The 7,259-nt window shown below is 41.1% G+C and overlaps 1 long non-coding RNA gene across 1 annotated transcript; it reads right to left on the bottom strand.

The window, feature by feature from the left end:
* Positions 1–238: 238 nt before the first annotated feature.
* On the bottom strand, positions 239–2,808 carry LOC132898871 (uncharacterized). The gene is made up of 2 exons (XR_009656594.1): positions 2,566–2,808; positions 239–531 (listed from the first exon to the last, which is right to left on the bottom strand). It is a non-coding gene; the product is annotated as an uncharacterized LOC132898871 (long non-coding RNA).
* Positions 2,809–7,259: the final 4,451 nt, after the last annotated feature.

The raw sequence follows: 7,259 nt of genomic DNA, 5'->3' as shown, positions 1-7,259 counted from the left end.
CTGTCTGTCTGTCTGTCTGTAAAGATGAATTAGGTGAAGTAAATATCTAGTAAATACTTTTAATTCACTTTTAGGCAAATAAGCACCTCTCTATTTCTCAAATGAAAGATGATTTACTCAATCATAACTCAATTTAGATTAGTAATTACACACTTTCATTGTTGTCAATCAACATCAGAGCTTTTTTTGTCTCTGGATACACAGGGTGTGACTGACATAATGAAAAGAGAAATTCATCTTCAGCTACGTGTTTATTACTGGTTTTAATAAAGTTGACAATTTGGAAAGAAACTATAAATCAACAATCATTCATTATATCATATGGGTATGAAGCACAGCTGGCTCTGTTACTTTTTTTTCAATATCGTGCCTTGTCCTTTGTATTAGTAGCTTAGCAGGTCAAATTTCTGATCAATAATGTGTGATAAAAACATTTTAAAGTGCTCTCCACAATTATTGGCACCCCTTGTAAAGATTAGTAAAAAGGGTTAGAAAAAAATCCACTTTTTGGTGAAGTCGCTCCAACTCACACTGAAAAACAAAGAGAAAAATCCAAGATTTAATTGAAATAAATTTATTCAGAGAAAAACAAGTAATGATAGAAATAATAATTATTTTCAATTAAAAGACAAGTGCCACAAATATTGGCACCCCTGCAATTAATGCTTTGTACAACCTCCCTTTGCCAGTAAAACAGCACTGAGTCTCCTATAACATTTTATAAGGTTGGAGATACAGAGCAGAGCATCTGAGACCACTCCTCTTTACACGGTCTCTCCACATCATCCACGGTCCTAGACCCTCTCTTGTACTCTCTCAATGGGGTTCAGGTCAGGGGACTGAGATGGCCATGGCAGAAGCTTGATTTATATATATATAATTTATTTAGTTTAGTTAAACACCTAGGGATATATATCTTTTATCAAGCAGATATTTAGCTTGAGCCACATCAAAATTACATCAATATACACTGTCCACTTTTTAGACACACTTGTACACCTGGTCATTCTAGTAATTATCCAATCAGCCAATCATGTGGAAGCTGTGCAGTACATAAAATCATACAGGTAAAGGCTAAATGCTTTGGTTGTATGTTCACATCAAACATCAGAATAGGGAAAATGTGGTTTCAGTGACTTTGACTGTGGTATGGTTTTTGGTCCCAGATTGTCTGGTGAGTGTTTCAGACGTCGCTGATCTCAAAGGGTCTATAGAGTTTGCACAAAATAAAAAGCATCAAGCAGCAGTTCTAATGGCAGAAACACTTTGTCGATAAGAGACATCAGAGGAGAATGGCTAGACTGGTTTGAGCTGACGAGAACTCAATGGTCATTCAAATAACCACTCTTTACAACCATGGTGAAAAGAAAAGCATCTCAGAACAACAGGAGAACGTCAGGTTCAACTCCTGTTAGCCATGAACAGGAACCTGAGGCACAGGTTAACCGAAACTGGAGCGCTGAATATAGGAAAAAACACCAGGTGCCGTTTTTCCCCATCTTCGACATTCCAGTTTCTGTGAACCATCATAACAAATTACATATTAACTCATGTGACCTATAAGTATATTATATGGTACATCGATGCATTTCCATATATAAATAAGGTCATCAAATATGTGAATATTTTTTCAAAGCAGCATAGAAAGGGATATATATTATATATTTATGTAATATATATATATTTTAAAATAAGCCGCATCATTTCATTTGTGGTTTTATTGTAATGTTTTGTGCATTTGATGTTAGAAATGAAAAAAAATTACTATTATTCTTTATTTCTTAATATGATATTCTTTATAAGACAATGTAAGCATGTTGAAATATGTTATAATATTTATGCATATTAATCTTTTCAGCTCATGCAGTGAGCCATTTCTACAAATAAAATCCACAAATATGTAAATATACATACAGTATATGATTAAAAAGGATGTTTGTGTACATGGTAGCGATCTGTAAATGTTTGGGCATTTTCAACAATCTTTGGCTTTGCACTCACTATTAAATCTACTGTATATTGCAATGTGAGTCATAAATCATTGTTCTGTTCTTGTTTGAGTATGAAATTTTGAACAACAATATGTACTATAGGTGATTACCGCAAAGCTGACATCACCATCTCATGTGTACACGCATGTTGCTGCTCCTGCAGGCTGCCATGGCAGCGGTGTGTTCTGTCAACAGCAGCTCACCTTGAATGAATGTTACCATAGGCCTGCGGGAGCTGCAGATCCGGCCTACAGCTGTGGGGGTGGGGTGGATGTGCGTCAGTCATTAAGTACTGCTACACACCCATGGCAACAAGCATTGTTTGTGCACAAGTCTGCCAGGTCATGGCGCGAGTCTAGCTCCCTCTGTCCCACGGACAGCACGCCCCAGGGATGGCAAATAAGACGCCAACACCCTTCTGGGGTGCTTCTCTGTATTTACTCTAGGGCTTGGTTTCCCAGATGACGCTTCAACCTTGTATTAGTACTAAGCAGGATTTTTAAAGAGGAGCTCCTATTTGAGCTTGTGTTGTAATTACTGACACCTTTCCCTTCATTTTCAAACTCATAATTACCAGTCCGTTTAGCAGGATCCACCTCCTGTAACATGTTGAGGGATGATGGTGCTTCCTCGTATCCATTCCAACAGGGTCAAGCTCTTAGGGGGAGGCAGGGACGGCATGTTTCCATGGCAATGTGCTTGCAGGCTCTTCCTCTGAGGATGAAGAGGCTCTGCAGCAGTAAGGATGGATGTCTTTGAAGAATTCTGCGCTCTATCGGCCTTCTTCCAGACAGAACGTACAGCATGCGACAGAAGGCATTCCTGTGACAATTAAATGTAATTATACTTGTACAAGCAACAGTGTGTTTTCTTAAGGATTTTAAAGGCCATTTCTGTTTCTCTGTACATACTGGCAGATAATACAAAGGCGATTCTCGTAACACAATCCTGCATCTACTGTAATGCTTATAATAATAAGGTGAAGTTGTGGATTAAGACTAATCTGAGTGGTGACAGAAATGGCATGAGTCATGGGTTTGTTTGAGCACATATGATTCACATGCAAACAGTAATAGCCTTCCCTGCAGCATTACACACATTTAACCGAAGACAGACATGTTGTATAGCCCCTCATACTGTACCAGAGAAAACAAACCACTTTATATCAGTGACCACATCATACATTTGTACACACGAAATAATAAACTAATACCATTTCCTTCATTTTTTGTACTGACACTCATACCAAATTCACTTTGAAACATTTTTTGTTACTCAAATTAAACCACTGCCCACTACTTCCCAGAATTGATAAAGATTTAAACACACACACAGACACATGCACACATATACACACCTACACTTGTGCATGCATGCATGCACACACACCAGAACCACTAATACTGGAAATAAGCAATATCCACCTCTGCATTTGGCTTGTAAACAAAACCAGAATAACAATGAGCTCGTGTTTTACCTCTTAAAGCCATAGTGCCAAGAGATAAGGTGAAGCCACTTGCAGTTGTCAATCATGATGTTCACTTTTTTTTTAACATGTAAATGCTTGAGAGGTTTACATATTCTTTGACGTTTTGTATATTATTTGGTCCTTGCCTGTTTTTGTCCACAATTAAAAGAATTAAGAATGCTCCTGTATTTTTCAACCTAATATCTACCACATCTATAACATATAAGTGATTATCACAGACAATAATTGTGTCATGTTTCCTTGATCTGAGAAATCTTAAAATTTACTTACAGTGGCAGTTGTTGGGGCAGTCAATAAATACATATAAATTAAGTTAAATACATACACATTTTCTTTTTAGAATTCCTAGCTTAAGTGTTCTCTCTCTCTCTTTCTCTCTCTCACGGTGGTGTAGTGGTTAGCGCTGTCGCCTCACAGCAAGAAGGTCCTGGGTTCGAGTCCCGAGGCCGGCGAGGGCCTTTCTGTGTGGAGTTTGCATGTTCTCCCCGTGTCCGCGTGGGTTTCCTCCGGGTGCTCCGGTTTCCCCCACAGTCCAAAGACATGCAGGTTAGGTTAACTGGTGACTCTAAATTGACCGTAGGTGTGAATGTGAGTGTGAATGGTTGTCTGTGTCTATGTGTCAGCCCTGTGATGACCTGGCGACTTGTCCAGGGTGTACCCCGCCTTTCGCCCATAGTCAGCTGGGATAGGCTCCAGCTTGCCTGCGACCCTGTAGAACAGGATAAAGCGGCTAGAGATAATGAGATGAGACATACACATTTTCTTTTTAGAATTTCTAGCTTAAGTGTTCTCTCTCTCTCTTTCTCTCTCTCACGGTGGTGTAGTGGTTAGCGCTGTCGCCTCACAGCAAGAAGGTCCGGGTTCGAGCCCCGTAGCTGGCGAGGGCCTTTCTGTGTGGAGTTTGCATGTTCTCCCCGTGTCCGCATGGGTTTCCTCCGGGTGCTCTGGTTTCCCCCACCGTCCAAAGACATGCAGGTTAGGTTAACTGGTGACTCTAAATTGACCGTAGGTGTGAATGTGAGTGTGAATGGTTATCTATGTATCAGCCCTGTGATGACCTGGCGACTTGTCCAGGGTGTACCCCGCCTCTTGCCTGTAGTCAGCTGGGATAGGCTCCAGCTTGCCTGCGACCCTGTAGAACAGGATAAAGCGGCTAGAGATAATGAGATGAGATGAGTTTTACTGTACACTTGCACATTCTGCAGTTATCTAATCAGCCAATAATGTGGCAGAAGCTGTTGTGCCATTTAACTGTGGCATGGTCGTTGACACCAGATGGGCTGGTTTGAGTATTTCAGAAACTGCTGACCGCCTGTGATTTTCACACCCAACAGTGCTATAGAGATTGCTTCATGCTTCCAGGAAGGATATAGTAACTCATATAATCACTCTTGACAGCCATGGTGAGCAGAAAAGCATCTCAGCATGCACAAAACATCAAACCTTGATGTGGATCGGTTACAACTGCAGAAGACCACATTGGGTTTCTACTCCTGTCAGTCAAGAATCTCAGGCTATCATGGGCACAGCTTGCCAAAACCTGTTCTTCTTTCATTACCTGAAGCGCTTGACCTGTATCTGCACGGTTTTACAGATTGTGCTGCTGCCACTTGATTGTCTGATTAAGTAACTCTATGAATGAGCAGGTGTACAGGTGTTCCTATTGAAGTGGATGGTGAGTGTCATATATATATATATATATATATATATATATATATATATATATATATATATATATATATATATATACCCACTCGCCTTACAGCCATGAACACTCACAGGTTCTACATGCTCAGAGATGCATTCTGGTGCATTTCCTGGCACTTGCAGGCCTCTCTGGAAGTCACTCTTTTTTGTGGGATTTTTTTTGCCAAAAGTTGTTGTAATTGTTTTTGACTGATGACTAATTAGAATTAATATTCAACTATATTGGTGACATATCTATGAAATAAGAATAAAACAACCAGTTGATGTTCACCAAGTGTCAGCTTTATTTTCAGCTTCAGCCATTCAATTACAATGCATGACCATCCAGCTCTAACCCAGGGACCACCATGTATTACGTGCATGGTGCGTAAGTGCCTCTTAACACAGATGGCACTTTACCACAAACACAGCATAAGGAAGGAGGTAAACCAGACTAGCATGATCGGTGACAATCTCCACACAGAACTACTCGGGCAGCTATGCACTGGGTGCTTATGTGGACGGGGACTGGAGCATGTCCGAATGTAGAACATTCGCATGGCAGCGGGCCGTCACTGCCGCGTGGGGATAACAAGAGAAAATTAAACAAAAGACCACATTTTCAAGATTAACAAATCTTTTTATTCATGTGGCGCCAACTTTTACAGGCATGTCGGCAATATTGTGGGCGTAGCGGTAAGGAAACATTGCATATTGGCCCAATATGCTGAAAAGGCCTAGTTAGAACCCTGATTTTTATATTTATATATATAAAATCACATGGTGACTGGTGACATGGTGATGTGGTGGTGGTTAGCACTGTCGTCTCACATCAAGAAGCTGACTGGGGTCTTTCTGTGTCGAGTTTGCATGTTCTCCTCATACCTACGTGAGTTTCCTCCCACAGTCCAAAGACATGCAGATTAGGTCAACTGGCTACTCTAAAATGCCCATAGCCGTGAATGTGGGTGTGAACGGTTGTTCGCCTCTGTGTGATTGACGACCTGCCCAGAGTGTATCCCACCTGTCAACCGAAGTCAATTGGGATTGGCTCCAGTTTACTCCACAACCCTGACAGATAAGTGGTATAGAGATCTTGCAGTCACGTGACCAGAATGTAAACAGCCACCATCTTGTCGGTAAAAAACACAGCTGAATACTGCTGCACTCATATACAAAATGGATCAATTTCAACCGACGGACTACACGGCTCATTTTTCTAATGAACAGATAATTCGATATATGTCTAAAATAAACGACCTACAGATTAGTGGCCCTTATTGATTACCGGATATAGTTTTCACGACCGTGTCAGTGGATATTGAACTGCCAGAGGTGGAATATCCAGATGTGTATAATTACTTCATTAACTTTCCCTCGCTGTTCAGTGGTGAAGCACTGCGTGCTTATAAATCTCTGGACAGTTATCTTTACAGAAATTCAGGATTTGTCAGCCACCCTCAGATGTGGCATTTTGTAAACAAGAAAATAACAATCCTCATTGGACGGGTAAGTCACTTAAGTATTACTAGTACTGATACTAGATATATCAGTAGTATCTAGTATAGCACTGACCAGCCGATTATAGAATAGAATAAGGTAATTCCAGCTGTAATTCCAAATCGTCCGTCTTGTTTACCATGGCTCTGGCGTTGGAGAAGTAGAGGCTTGGCAGTGGAGATTTGAGTGGCTGTTTTCTGAGCTTAGTCAACAGGCCGGCTCTGCCTGCAGCCTCGCTTTTGCTTCCGCTCCCGACGCCGCCTCCTTCGCCTGCCAGACCCGATAACAATCCACGGAGACCCCGCTGGTCTCGCTATCTCGTCCGGAATGTTGTGCATGCGATGGAAATCGCTACAAACCATCATTTTCTGCTGGAAACCAATGTCCAGTAAGTCCATACGGTTGTAGTGGATATTGAAGTCCGGTACAGACGAACAACACGCAAAAATACACACAAAACACATAAAAAACCGTGCACAGGTAGGGAGAGCTTGTAGCCGCAGCCGTTGTAGTGGAATTGTATATAGTAGGGTTTTCCAGAAGAAAAGGTAGAAGTAGAAGCAGAAGTAGAACCAGAAGTAGAAGTAGAAGGC

Source organism: Neoarius graeffei, chromosome 15, assembly GCF_027579695.1.
Source record: "Neoarius graeffei isolate fNeoGra1 chromosome 15, fNeoGra1.pri, whole genome shotgun sequence".
Classification (NCBI taxonomy): Eukaryota; Metazoa; Chordata; class Actinopteri; order Siluriformes; family Ariidae; genus Neoarius; species Neoarius graeffei.
This window is presented reverse-complemented; position numbering and strand designations above follow the sequence as displayed.